The sequence below is a fragment of the Dendrobates tinctorius genome, unplaced genomic scaffold (genome assembly GCF_039654945.1).
Source record: "Dendrobates tinctorius isolate UK_male_01 unplaced genomic scaffold, ASM3965494v1 ptg000026l, whole genome shotgun sequence".
NCBI lineage: Eukaryota > Metazoa > Chordata > Amphibia > Anura > Dendrobatidae > Dendrobates > Dendrobates tinctorius.
Window position 1 is genome coordinate 510,236 of NW_027361694.1, and position 15,376 is coordinate 525,611.

At 38.7% G+C, this 15,376-nt stretch overlaps 1 protein-coding gene across 1 annotated transcript in view; it reads left to right on the top strand.

Annotated features, from left to right (window-relative positions):
- NALF1 (NALCN channel auxiliary factor 1) overlaps positions 1 to 15,376 on the top strand; it is a 751,636-nt gene that overhangs the window by 508,002 nt on the left and 228,258 nt on the right. The window lies entirely within an intron of this gene.

Genomic DNA, 15,376 nt, shown 5'->3' on the forward strand with positions numbered 1-15,376 from the left:
GATCTGAGGTTTGGATCATAATCAGATGTTTCTCCAATATTTTCTGCAGACCACTTGAACAAGGAAAAATTTGGACATGTGCACAGCCCATAGAATATCATAGGTACGAGTGCTATCCAAAAAAACCATGGACACCACTCGTGTTAGAAAATTGGTCATGTGCATGAGACATTAATGTCTCAAAATTAACTTTTTTAAAAGCATCTGTGATTAAAAAATTAAATAAAAGGCCAGCATTAAATATTATATATTATTAATTTTGATCACATAATTTGTTTATTGCATAACTTTTTGTATTTGTACTTTCATATGAATTTAGGAAGGTTTAGAAAGTTCATTCCTATAATTGTCTACGGTGTTCTATGATTGTGAGGCCTCTATTTATACCAATAAAACAGTCAAGGATTTCCAGTGGGAAGTTTGACTTTTTGCTTCCACAGCCCTGACTATGAGGGTCTTATATGTGGTCCTAGACACCATCACATTCAAAAAGTGCCAGGACAAGGACTTACAGAAAAAGAAATATAGGACTTATTTACTTTACCTTCATGTATATTTAATGTGTTTGGAAAAGTTATAAATAGGAACCATAGACCATGAATACAGACCGGTCTGGTCTAACCTTAGCCAAACAAGCTAGCTCCAGATAGTGCTGTTAGATATCAGCCTCTCTGTTATTTTTGATCAAGCCAGGCACTTAAGGCCCCGTCTCACTAAGCGACTTACCAGCGATCCCGACACCAATATGAAGGTGTCAGGATCGATGGTAAGTCGCTATGTGATCGCTGGTGAGCTGTCACACAGACAGCTTCACCAGCGATCAGCACAGCGATGCCGAGCGCCCGGCATCGCTGGCCATCGCTGTAAAAATAGAATCAAAATAAAAAATATAGTTATTCTCACCTTCCGACATCCCGTTCAGCCATCCTGCCTCTCTCCACGCTTCGGTCCCAGTGATCCTTTGCATGAATGACCGCGAGATGTCATGGTCTCGCGGGATAACAAAGTCTCGCGGTCATTCGTGCAAAGGATCACTGGGACCGGAGCGTGGAGAGAGGCAGGATGGCTGAACGCGACGTCGGAAGGTGAGAATAACTATATTTTTTATTTTTTTTATTATTTTTTACACCTGATCGCTGGTCTCCCGCCTGTCACACACAGCGATGCGTGCTGGCCAGCGGGAGACCAGCGACAAAAGAAATGTCCAGAGATTTCTTGCAGCGATCAGCGATACCGGCAGGGGGGCCGCTCGCTGATCGCTGTCACACACAGCAATCTCGCTGGTGAGATCGCTGTTACGTCACAAAAGTTGTGACTCAGCAGCGATCTCGCTACCGAGATTGCTTAGTGAGACGGGGCCTTTAGTGCTATCCTCTTTACCACCCTGGAGAAAGCTGATTTTTGCTGGTCCTGGACAACACAGCACACACACAGTCTTGGGTCACAAAAGGTTGCCTGGGCCACCAATCAGGCATCACTGACCTAGATAATACAAAGGTATAAATTGCTCATAACTCTTAATAAAATAAGATTTGATATGTTAACCCTTGTTTTTTCGGTTTTGTGTTTTCATTTTTCGCTCCCTTCCTCCAGAGCCATAACTTTTTTATTTTACCATCAATATGGCCACGTGAGGGCTTATTTTTGGCGGGACGAGTTGTACTTTTGAATGACATCATTGTTTTTACCATACTGGGTAACAGAAAACAGGAAAAAAATTTCAAGTGCGGTGAAATTGCAAAAAAAGTGCAATCCCACACTTGTTTTTTGTTTGGCTTTTTTGTTAGGTTGACTAAGTGCTAAAACTAATCTGCAAATATGATTCTCCAGGTCATTACGAGTTCATAGACACCAAACAGGTCTAGGTATTTTTTATCTAAGTGGTGAAAAAAAATTCCAAAATTTGCTAAAAAAAAAACTGCGCCATTTTCCGATACCCGTAGCGTCTCCATTTTTGCGTGCCAAGCTAACATTTTTAATGATGCCATTTTAGTGCAGATATGATCTTTTGATTGCCCATTATTGCACTTTAATGCAATGTCGTGGTGACCAAAAAAAGTTATTCTGGCGTTTTGTTTTTTCTCGCTATGCCGTTTAGCGATCAGGTTAATCCTTTTTTATTGATAGATCAGGCGATTCTGAAGGCGGAGATACTAAATATGTCTATGTTTGATTTTATTTTTATTGCTTTATTTTGAATGAGGCGAAAGGGGGGTGAATTGAACTTTTAGATTTTTTAATTTTTTTCATATTTTTAAACACTTTTTTTTACTTTTGGCATGATTCAATAGCCTCCATGGGAGGCTAGAAGCTGCCACAACTTGATCAGCTCTGCTACTTAGAGGCGATGCTCAGATCGCCTCTATGTAGCTGAATTGCAGACTTGCTATAAGAGCTGTCCTCACGGTGATGCTCACAGCAAGTCAGCACTGACAACCATAAAGGTCTCAAGGAGACCTCTGGTTGTCATGCCGGAAGCACTTGTTAAATGCCGCTGTCAGAGTTTGACAGCGGCATTTAACTAGTTAATACCCACGGGTGGATCACGATTCTGCCTGTGGCTGTTGTGGGCACATGTCAGCTGTTCAAAACAGCTGACATGTCCTGGCTTTGAGGTGGGCTCACCACTGGAGCCCACATCAAAGTGGGGGATACTGACATCGGCATAATAGTACACCCAATGTCAGTAAGGGGTTAAAACAAGCTTTTTTTTTAAATAATGACGTGAGTTCGAGTATGGGTATGTGCACTCATAAGGTATTTTCAGGCATTTTTTCTATTCATTTGAATGGGTGAAAGAAATGACATACTGCAGATATGAAACTGCTTCAAATCTGCAAGTGAAAAATAAGTAACGTGTGCATAAGACTTTAGAAATCTAATTCACTTTGTTGAGACAGTAAAATGATGTGGTTTGTTTTGCGGAAAAAATGCAGGAAATACACAGCAAAAATGCCACATGTGAACATACCCAAAGTGTATCTCTAAGTACGTTCCTTGATTTGTAGAAACACCATCATCATTTTGCCATCTTTTCTGTAACACTTAAAGTTTGAACTACTGACTATAAAGATATGCTTGTGTGGCCAGCATTGGTCCCTATTGTTAGCCAAAATGCTGACTACTTTCAGGCACAATCACTTTGAAATATAACTTACAAGCCCCAGTTGCCTACCAGAGTAACATTCAAGTACAGACCGAAATGTCATCCCTGAGGTCAGCTACAATATCCTAAAAGTGCCAGTTACAGCCATAATACATACTCTCTTTGTCACCGTTGTGCTTCCGTCCTCCTCTACTGTTAAATGAATCTGTCATGAAAAAATCTTAATCTGCAGATATGGGGTTATTCTGCAGGTTAATGACATTCTCAAGCTGGCCACGCCCATACTAAGAGCCCTGCTGCTGGGATGAAATGAACTTTATTCCTCCCAGCAGCTTTCAGCTTTCAGTCATAGGGGTTGTCATGGCTTCAGTCACTGCACAGTGCATAGTGATCGGTGATCGGCGGCTGTAACCACACCCCCTGAACTGACTGACAGACAGCTCTAATTCTGAGCTGGCTGTCAATCAGTAATGGGGGCAGATTTTAAGCTGCCACTCATTATGCACAGAGCAGTGACTTAAGCCGTGCCGACCCACCCCAATGATTGAAAGCTGGAATCTTCCGGGAGGAATTAACCTGCAGATTAACCCCATATCTGCAAGTTAATAGCATTTTTTTTTTTACCTGGCAAATAGTGAAGAGCGAATGTGCTAGGATAACGTCTTATCTGCGTGTACTTTTATATTATGTTCGAGTGTCTGTGGCTGTATGGCTTGCTTCTGTTAGACAGCCTCAAAACGTGTGGGGACTCTAACAAACAGGCAATCCCCGGATGTGTTCAGGCCGTCAAACAGCCAGAAACCATGCAGGCGCAGGGACTCGAACATAATATACGAGCACAACCAAATGCTTGGATAACACACGATATCTGAGCATGTTCGCTCATCACTAATGAATGGTTCACTTTAAATGTTTCATGCTATTGGCCTGGTCACGCTCATACAGTATGTAATTGCTTCTTCTAGTGCCAACCGTTGGCACAGAAAAAGGAATTCTTGGCAGTAGTGATCTGTAACTTGCAGTGTCTGTTCTACAAGAAAGACGATGAGCAGCACCTATACAACACCTCTTATCTACTGTATGTATAACCAGCTATATCTGATATAAGATGAAAGAGAATGTGCAATGTAATATTAAAACCTCTTATTTACCTAATATTTCAGGGTGAAGACACTTTGACTCTTGCTATTACTGTGCAACATTACATCATTGGGCATTAATCTTTTTGTTCTTCATATTGCATACAATTCACTGAGCGGTAGTATAACTTTTACTGAAATCACTCTCAGTTGGATGAGCTATGTGGTCTAAATAACATAGAAAGACCAATTCCGACCTCCTCACAAGATGTGGTCTTTGAATATTTCTGTATCTATCTGGAGTCCCGCTGTCACAAAGATATATCCAGGCAGATGTATTAAAATTTTATCATATTCTCTATAGTTAATAATGTCTTTGTTATGCCAATGAAAGGGCTAAATGTTCATTCATTTAATGCTGGGGAATACTATTATAATGGAGATATTATACTGTAATGCAGAAGAACCACCAGTATGGCAAGTATACTGCAGATCCTTAACTCCTTCATTTCCTTATGTAATAGGCCAGAAACATAAAAGGTTGACTTGAAAGTTCTGCTAATGCATAAATTATATCCTTTTCAACCCACTTGTTTTCACATTTAGAGCCAAATCTCAGCTAATCGTACATTTTTAGAACATTATCTCCTACTCTGTTTTCTGTTTAGCAAATGGAATATGCCACCTGTTCAAAAATATTTTACTAAACTTTTGCAGTATTTTGCATAAAATAGCACCTCACAAGAAACAGCTGCCAATTTCGCGCAAAGGCCGTGGAGAAAATATGATTGGATTGCGTAAGTGGTTTATAATAAAACTTTTGCAATGGCGAAATATATGTTATAGAAAATGAACAAATAATGTGTGAAAACCTAAAATGTGTAAAATGCCAGTTTGTTAATAGCATTCGTAGTTAGAAGGTTCTCTCAAACTTTAGTGGGCGTAATACCCATTTTGTGTGTGTTATTTGATTTTTTAGTTTCAAATATTGTTGCAATATAATTTTGTTTCTTCTACCTATTTTTTTAATCCGATATTTGATACACTGATATTTTATTCAGATACATGTGTCTACCGCGTCACTGCAATACAGAAGGCTAGAGGACTAGACACAGACACAGAAGACTAGATCAGAAGACCTAGACTAGACCAGAACCTGATTCCAAATCTGATGACGTTATTTGGCTTACTATAATTACTATAATTATTCTGATACTTTCTACCTCACCGTTACAATGTAGAAGACTAGACACAGAAGTCTAGACCACAAGATACAGAAGACTAGACCAGAACCTGATTCGAAACCTGATGACATTATTAGGCTTACTATAATTATTCTGATACTTGTCTACGTCACCGTGGCAATGTATAAGATTAGACACAGACCCCTAGACCACAAGACACAGAAGACTAGACCAAAAGATACGGAAGACTAGACCAGTACCTGATTCCAAACCTGATGACATTATTTGACTTACTATAATTACTATAATTATTCTGATATTTGTGTCTATCTCATCTCTGCAATGCAGAAGATTAGACTACAAGACATAGAAAACTAGACCACGAGAGACAGAAGACTAGACCAGAACCTGATTCCAAATCTGATGGCATTATTTGGCTTCCTATAATTACTATAATTATTCTGATACTTGATTCTACCTCACTGCTGCAATATAGACGACTAGACCACAAGACACAGAAGATTATACCAGAACTTGATTCCAAATCTGTTGACATTATATGGCTTACTATAATTATTCTGATACTTGATTCTACCTTACCACTGCAATATAGAAGACTAGACCACAAGAGACAGAAGACTAGACCAGAACCTGATTCTAAACCTGATGACATTATTTGGCTTACTATAATTCCTATAATTATTCTGATACTTGTGTCTATCTCATCTCTGCAACAGAAGATTAGCAGCCTAGACACAGGCACAGAAGACTAGACCAGAAGATACAGAAGACTAGACCAGAACCCGATTCCAAACCTGATGACATTATTTGGCTCATTATGCTTACTATAATTATTCTGATACTTGAGTCTACCTCACCACTGCAATATAGAAGACTAGTCCACAAGACAGAGAAGACTAGACCACAAGACACAGAAGATTTTACCTGAACCTGATGACATTATTTGGCTTACTATAATTACTATAATTATTCTGATACTTGTGTCTACCTCAGTGCCGCAATATAGAAGACTAGACAACAGAAGACTAGACCACAAGACACAGAAGAATAATCTGGAAACTGATTCCAAACCTGATTACATTATTTGGCTTATTATAAGACTAACTTCATATGAATCTTTGTAAAATTCTCTGTTTTTTGGCCAGAAAGAGCAGACTTTTTCCATACTTATGACATCTGTTTTTATCCACAATTAAAAAATTATATAAAACTTAATGCAGTTTAATATATAATATGTGAAACTGATCCATTAAAATGGATGCCATATGGATGGTGTTTGTATGGTATTATTATTATTATTATTATTTTTCTGTGACTATTAAATTCAGTGGGCAAATCTCAGCTAAAAAATGGATAAGACTAGCGAATGCTATGACTTTTTTACACACAGACTCTCAGTCATGCTGCAAAAACATTAATTACTGCTACATAGATCAACATTGGCCATTTGCTGTCCGTTTGTGATCACTTCAAATGAAACAAAACTTCACATGTGTAAACTTAGCTTTACTGATAATATACCAAATTTGGAAAAGATTCTCTACCCTGACAAGTAATTTTATAAACTTTACTTTGTTCATCTAATAAGAAAAGCAATCCAGTATCAGTCATTTCCTGTAAATGCTATATTACAGAATTACTGTATTGGTTAAATATAAAAATGAGTCTAATTTGTTAAAATGCTCTACTTATTTTTCAAGTATTGGGAATTTGCCAGCATTATTCCATTTCTTGGATTGTACAAGGAAATAGATGAAACTGATTGAAGGACAATGAGGCTAATCTTTGAGTAGATTTGTTGCACATCTATGGCACATCCTCTGCAGAAATCTGAGTGTCAGTCTGCACCCTCATGTAAAATACATATTCAATTTAATCCTGATGTGTGAACATACTCCAAGCTTTGTTGTATCAAGCTAGGCATGTTTCTTTACAATTTTTACGCCATTTATACTTGATCAGTTCTTCATTCCTGGCAGTGCAGGACTGGGCCCCTTTTTTTAAATAAATGCAGTTTCCTGGAGTGAATGTTCTCTTATTATTCCCTTAATACTGGAAATTGGTTATCCTCTTTAAGATCTTATCCAGAAAACCCATTTAAGCACAATGTTTTGTAAGTGTGATCTCGATATTTGATCATTTGTGGTTGCATAGTGTTCAGCAGTTTTTTTCCAGAAAGGCACATGAACATGGGCACTACTGCTTCGTTGAAGCTTTTAGTTGTATCCTATAATACTGCATCTATGCAGGTCTATGAGGATGATTACATCTCCATCTTAGAGATGAGCGGATCAGAAAAAAAAAGAATTTCCGCTTTTCCCAGGAAGTTTGATTGATGGAAAATTTATTCTATAGGAATGTAATGTTCCTTATTATGCTCTTATGTGTCTTCAGACCTGTTAGCATAATACACGTAATAAGTAAAAAATTATAAAAATCCTTATACTCGCCTCCCCATTCACCTCTCCAGACTCTCGGCTACTCACCTCCACCCTTCCAGTTCTCTACACATCTTAGGATCGACATCAGCATTGGTGAAATTCCAGCCAATGGCTGCCATTTTGCTGAATCCGCACTGATGAGAATAAAAAAAAATCCACATTTTGGCAAATAATTTGAGTAGAAATCAATTTCACTCAAATTTATTCACTTATCTATACTCCATATGCCTCCAATTTTATACAGAGGCATACAGTATTTTATTCGGACAGATGCATAAGGATGCCAGATTGCTAAAACAATTCTGAAATATATTAGCACTAGAGATGGTGTTAGTTAATGCTCAGGAATCCATTCTGTGTAATAGCTGGACTAGCCTGACATGTGGTTCTAAGGGCTTCTGTCCATCGGTCGCAGATTACTGATGTGGCCAGTGGCCTGGTTCCTGTGAATGGATCTTTTATCAATTCCAATTAGCTGTCACGTGGACCCATCCTGTGTGACACGACCTGCAGGTCGGTTACTAAAAGAACAAAACTGGCACATGTAACTGTCCTGTGTGACGCGACCCGCAAGTCGGTAACTGAAACAGCAAGACACGGGGGAAGGGTAAACAGTTACAACAGTGGGCCCTGCGATAGGGAACGGGGACGTGGAGACCTCCTGCACTCCCCTGAGTCAGTGTCCCTCACACTCCTAACGTTCCCTATACAGACTCCTCACCTGTCGCCGAGCTGTATACCTGTCACCCTAGCACACCCTACACCTATCCCTTGCTAGGGAGCTGGGTGGTGCAGGCACTGGCCCCACCGCTGTACTAATACACACCAGGGAAAAATACAAACAGGGGATACACCAAAAACACTTATCTTGCTCTGCTGCAGCACCAGGCAGCAGAGTGCATCACCGGATTAAATTTTTGCAGTGGCTCGACACCTCACAGCCAGCTGCCACCTTCACCATCTCACTCTGCTGCGGACATCGGGCAGAAAGAGTTCAACACCAGTTTCAGCAGTGGCTCCAACCTTCAAGCCAGCTGCTAACTTCACCAGGTTTCTGCAGTGGCTTCACACCTCAGCCAGCTGCTCCCTTTACCGTGGTTGGAATCCCAAAAAAACGCTATCACTAACACCTGCTCATAGACCATGTGACCCTATATAGGAAAAGGGAATGGTCAAATGATCAGGGGCAAAAAGCTGCTATAACCCCAGTGACCACCGGGGGCAAAAGGCAAAGCAAAGAAAAAATCAAGTGCAATGACACTTGTGGCCACCGGGGCAAAAGGTAAAGCAAACCAACTATTATGATGCAATGACACCCGTGGCCACCGGGGGCAAAACTAACCTTAAGCCAAAGGCTTGAAGGAAAAAAAAAAGGTTTACATGCGTTAATACAGAAGCTGACACGGCTCCAAGAACTGGATCGTGACATTAGCATTGTACAAAGAAATGAAAACTACGAGGAAATAGATGAGACTGATCTTATGCTTTTTAGAGTAGACATTTAATTCAGGCATAATGCAAATATTTTTTAAAAATTCTGTTAAAGCAGCATTATTGTCACAATCAGTTTTTGTCCATTCTTTTAATTCCTGGCTATAAATTTAACATTTCATAAATTCAATATATTCCTGTTATACAATATAAAATGAGACAGGTGTTTAATTATAGAATATCTAAATACCAATAATTGAGAATGATTCTAAAAAACCTATAGCGGTCATGAGGTGCATTTGTACTGATATTGTACCCTGTGTTTAGATTTAGAGAATGTGCTTGGTTTGGTTCCAATGTTCGAGGGTCAGTCAATAATGATTTGAAGAATTTTATTTTAATCAACTTTTAGAAAAGAGAAATAATTATTCAACATAATCCCCCTTCTTTTTAATAGACTTAGTTCATCTGTCAACAAGCTTTAACATTTACTTCAAACATTTTGGACTGAGCTTGAACTATGATTGCACCACTGTCCTCACCTCTCCATCAGACATGAATCTTCGGCTTTGTAAAGATCCTTTTAGGGGACATAATCCACTGTCACTCATCTATCCTACAGTTAGATCACGTGGACACTGAGGCTGTGTGCCCATGTAAGCGTTTTTGAAGCGTTTGTCCCGGTCAAAATGCTTCAAAAATGCATAGAAGAAGCATCCCATTCATTTTAAATGAATTCCGCACTTTTTGTGCACATTGATGCGTTTTTTTCGCGCCAAAAATGCTTAGCGGTAAAAGTCGGAGCATGCTCATTAATTTTGTGGAAATGTCCGCGTTTTTGCTATTTTCTATGAATCAGAAAATGCGAGGAAAAAAACGCATAAAAACGTGCATTTTTTCACAAAAAACGGGCGGAAATCGCGCAAAAAATGCACGGAAATAAAACGCGCATTTTCTGGGAACGAGTCCTGTTTTGAAGCAGAAATTTTCTGCATACGCCTCAGTGTGCTATCAGTCATGGACTTGGAAAGGTGTCTGGCTCCTTCTTCGTGACTGACAGTTGTGAGACCATCCATGAATTTCTATATCTGTTCATGCTCACTTCTTCATGACAAAACACTTTCTCCGTACTATGAACAAAGTGTTTGATCAATGTGGGCACCACTCACACCCCCAGACCACAAAAAAACATAAAGACATTTAATCCTGCACAGCACAAACTGGGAAAACAGGGACCATGTATAGAAAGCACTCAGAAGACTCTGGCCTACAGAAGATTTATTACAGCTAATGCAGAATTTTTTGACTCCCCCTCATAAATAATACAAATATGTGTCTAGCACTGCTGCTTATGAATGTTTTTTATGACCTTTACAAAATCATTTGAATGAGTCAAATTATGGCAATGACTCCACTGATTTATGTGAATATACAGTATGCTATACAAACTGGGATTAAATCTCTGCCATACTCATTCATTTTATTGAACAAAACCTCGTTATTATTGCTGCCACACAAATTGGTTCTTCACTTTATTATATTCCTTTCCAGCACTAGTAGATTATTTATCAATAGTTGCAATTATTAGACAATTTTTGCTCTCCTGCATCTCATACTGCAAGAAGTAGTGACTCATATTTCCTCTTCTTTTGCCCTGAGTTGAGCTCAAGAAACAAAAATTGGATCACAAATGTTGAGTTCCTAACTTTTTACCAAAATATTTATTATTTGATACAATTATGCTAACAAATTCACAAAATCATCTGTAAGTACTAGCGATGAGCGGGTATACTTGTTGCTTGGGTTTCCCCGAGCATGCTCGGGTGATCTCCGAGTTTTTTGGCGTGCTCGGAGATTTAGTTTCTGTTGCCTCAGCTGCATGATTTATGGCTGCTGGACAGCCTGAATACACGTGAAAAATTCCCTAACAAACAGTCATTCCTCACATGTATTCAGCCTGTTCAGCAGCCATAAATCATGCAGCTGCATCGACAGAAACTAAATCCCCAAGCACGCTAAAATACTCGGGGAAACCCGAGCAACAAGTATACTCGCTCATCACTAGTAAGTACTAAACAAGCTCATGTGTATTGTTCCTTATATCATGGTTTATTTTTCTATGGCTCATTGGTTCTGTTATTTACAATATTAATAATATTAGGCACTGTATGTTATCATTTGCCTGGCATTATATTTGTTCAAATCATTATGGTATTTTATGATAATGAGATCTTCATTTGGTGATTTGGAGAAAAGTAATATAGATCAGACCCAAATCCATGGATGACTGCATGAGCTCTAAGTGCGCATTCACACATTTGATTTTCTTGTGTAGTCTGATATTCAGGTGTGGTCCGAGTGTCATCCATTTTTCACGGACAGCACTCGTACCTGTGATAGCCTATGGGGCCATTCACCTGTTTGGCAAATTGCGGAGACACAACAGATTTTGAGCTGAGGGTCAAATCAAAATCTTCAATGCAAGGCAATGGGACCATGAAAAAATCGGAAGGTACTCCGATGACATCCGAATGTGTACTGAATTTTATCACAGACTGTCAGAATGGGAGATGGTAGATTTTTTTTATATCTCCATGAAAAGCAAAAATGGATGACACTCGGACCACACTCAGAGCAATCTCTGATCAACGTCTGATCAGAATAATCAGTCCTTTTTTCTTGTTCAGGATAAAATTTGGATCTATGAATGAGCCTTTACACTCCATAAAATTATCATTAATCATTAACTTCTTTATAACTAGGAGATTTTTTTTTGGTGAAAAAAGTACTGAAAAAATGATTAAAGGAGTATTTTTGTATGGCAAAATGAGCTGCTGTTCATGTGCGCCAGCATTTATATGCCTTAAACCCCTTCATGACTTAAGGATTTTCAGTTTTTGCATTTCCGTTTTTTGCTCCCCTTCTTCCCAGAGCCACAACTTTTTTATTTTTGTCGTCAATATGGCCATGTGAGGGCTTGTTTATTTGCGGGACGTGATGTACTTTTGAACATCTTCATTGATTTTACCATATACTATACTGGAAAATGGGAACAAAATTCCAAGTTATGTGAATCTGCAAAAAAAAAAATGCAATTCTGTATTTGATTTTTTTTTACTGTGTTCACTGAATGCTAAAACTGACCTACCATTATGATTCTCTAGGTCAGTGTTCCCCAACTCCAATCCTCAAGAGCCAACAACAGGTCATGTTTTCAGGATTTCAATAGCCCAGTTGGAGGAATTATTGCATGTGCAGGTACTACAATTATCACCATACTAAGGAAATCCTGAAAACATGAACTGTTGGTGGCTCTTGAAGACTAAAGTTAGGGAACACTTCTGCAAATTGGCAGATACCAAACATATATAGGGTTTTTATTATTTAAGTGGAGAAAAATAATGCAATATTTGTAGGGGAAAAAAAAGCCTTATTTTCTGAGACCTGTAGCGTCCCCATTTTTTGGGATATGCGGCTGGGTGAGGGCTTATTTTTTTGCGCACTGAGCTGGCATTTTTATTTATACAATTTTGGGGTAGATACAATGTTTCAATCACTTGTTATTGCATTTTCTAGCAACAAAAAAACGTAATTACAGTGTTTTGACTTTTTCTGTTACATCGTTTACTAATCTGATTAATTTAGTTTGTATTTTGATCGAACAGGTGCTTCTGAATGTAGTAATACCAAATATGTGTATTTTTTTGTTTTAAATGGGGAAAATTGGGTAAGTTGAACTTTTATTTTTTTCAAATATTTTAAATATTTTTAAAAACATTTTTTTTACTACCTTTTTATTTGTTTCAATAGTCCCTTTAGGAGACTTAAAGCTGCAAACATCTGATCGCTTGTGTTACACATGTGTAGGAAATATGTGTAGCAAAAATCATCATGACATTGATAGGAGATCTGCCGACATTCATAGGAGATCTGCAATGACTAGCAAGGGGGTCTTCTGCAGACACCCAGTTATCATGCCAATCCATTGGTGCCCTGTGAACATGGGCACCGATGGTCGTGATTTGCAATGCACTTTTGGTGCAAATTAGTAAATCAGCTGTCATGAGCCAGAAAAGATGTGGGCTCAGCGCCACATCTGTACATTATCAGTCGCGAAGGGGTTAAATGTTTTAGGCTTTCAAAAACACCAAGGTCGTGATTCATTTAAGCAATTTCATGGGAATTCTGTAGTAAATTGCTTTGTAAAGTAGCAACATTTTTGCACAATTCGTAGTTGCACAATAATTTTACAATTTTTGGTGTTTCCATGCTAGTTCCCCACTTCTGACAAAGTGGGTGGAGCTCGGGCTATCTAAGGCATTGCTGGGCATGACACCACAACTCATCTCATTCATTACAAGCTGTGGCAATACTTACACCAGAAGTCTTACTCCAATCAGGGACTGTAGTAAGATTTGTAGTGAGGCATACAGAGGCGCATGACACAAGTCAGATGCTCCTGATTCATGAATTGTACCGTCTGACTCTTCTACGCTCCGTCATCAAGACCTGTATGAAAATCACCAGTCTTGATGAATCCTGGTCCAAGAGTTTGAAAGAAGTAAGAAGAAATCTTCTGGCATTTTTTGCTTGGAAGACCCTCAATACTTTACAATATAAGGAATTAAGAAGGCAAAAAGGATGCATGGTCGGTGCCCGGGTATCTTTTTGAGTGTTTTGCAGTATTTTTGCTTAAAAAAAGATAGTATTTTTTACAAGAATTAATAGATTTTAAAAAAGTTGAGAATATTTAAGAAAAAAAGACACCAAGAAATTTTGGAAAAATGTTAGAGAAAAAAAGCACTAGCCGAAAAAACGTATAAAAAAAATGTTCAGAAAGCAGCGAAATATTGATAAAATAGATACATACTTCAGGTTTTTAAAATTACAGTGAAAAGGCATGATTCCTGAAGAGTCTTCTGTTTGAAAACCAGATGTTTTTAACTGATGAAAAAGATAGTGTGAAAATATCGTAAAACTCCTGAGCCCATTTTAGGCCTGTTTCACATTTCCGTTTTTCTTCTTTAGTTGCAATCCGTGAAATACGCTAAAAACGGATCCGTTTCCATTGGGAGACCAACGTATGCCAGCGGACCGTTGTTTTGACGGATCCAATAAAGGTGGAAAATTAAAGGAGCCGCATCCTGGAAGAGGAGAGAGAGAATTTTTTTCTTTGCCGGAACGCTATTCAGGGGTTAAAATCCCTGCCACAGCGAATCTGCCGGGCATGCGCAAGAAAAAATAGCCGACCGTCGGTCTAAAAAAACGTTGCAGAGTCCGTCTCATCCACCCGGGAGACGCTAAAATTTTGGCGGATCCGGCAAAAAACGGGTGAGACGGACGACCGTCCGTCAAGATCCACCACTAATGTAAGTCTATGGGGGAAAAAAACGGATCCGCCAAAAAGGGGCGGATCCGTTTTTTTCTAAAATTGGCAGATTTTGACTGACGTCAAAAAACGGAAGTGTGAAACAGGCCTTATACATAAGCACTCTGATCGTGAAGTCGAGTTACACCAGGATAATCATTGAGATTCTACCAGTCTGCACTACCCTAACATGCATTTTCTTAGCTCCTCATATAACATTTAAATCTAAGCTGCTTAATGAACAGGCAGCTTCAAGAATGTGCAAGTTTTAAACACAAAAGTGCCAAAGGCTCTAACAAGTTCAGTATTGATATATCATGAGTGATTTTTAAATGTCTTTTCATGGGCTAGAGATGACCCATGGAGACCTCTTATATACTGTAGGTTGTGAGTCATGCGACCTCAGAGGTCACATTTTCTTGCGTGTTGATAGTTAAAGACATCAAGCTGTCCGGCAAATTTTCTAGCTCACCATTACATTTTGCCTGCGGACTCTGCACTGACATAATATGAATGTGTTTCAATTTTCCAACTTAATAATTACACTTTCTGCATATAAGACTATGAGTTTCACAAATTGTCAGTTTACATCTCATACTATATTAGCATGCCCTAATGCGTTTTATCCATATAGGCTCTTTTTAAAGCTAAAGGACATTATGTCAACCATAAGCATTTTGATAACTTGATTTAGTGGATATCAGTGAAATACTCGTATAGTAATTAAATACATGGTATCAAGATTA